Source organism: Gavialis gangeticus, unplaced genomic scaffold (genome assembly GCF_001723915.1).
Source record: "Gavialis gangeticus isolate Ggan-Ray unplaced genomic scaffold, GavGan_comp1, whole genome shotgun sequence".
NCBI lineage: Eukaryota > Metazoa > Chordata > Crocodylia > Gavialidae > Gavialis > Gavialis gangeticus.
In genome coordinates this window covers 4,542,391-4,542,682 of record NW_017729008.1, presented here as the reverse complement: position 1 = coordinate 4,542,682, position 292 = coordinate 4,542,391, and positions in this window count along the sequence as shown.

Here is a 292-nt window from a genome sequence, read left to right as displayed (position 1 = left end):
GAACTTGCTAAATGGGTACTTTACATCAGTTTTTCACCAGTTCCATGGGGCGGCCCTGCCCACTATGGGTCAGGGAGGCCCAGGTGAGGGATATTCCTTACCATCCATTGAAGCTGACCTCATGAAGGCACACCTTGATAGGCTGGATAACTTCAAGTCAGCCGGCCCTGATGGGTTACACCCAAGGTTGCTCAGGGAGCTGGCAAGCATCGTAGCTCAGCCCCTGGCATGAAACTTTGAGAGCTCTTGGCACTCTGGTGAAGTGCCCAATGATTGAAAGAGGGCCAATGTC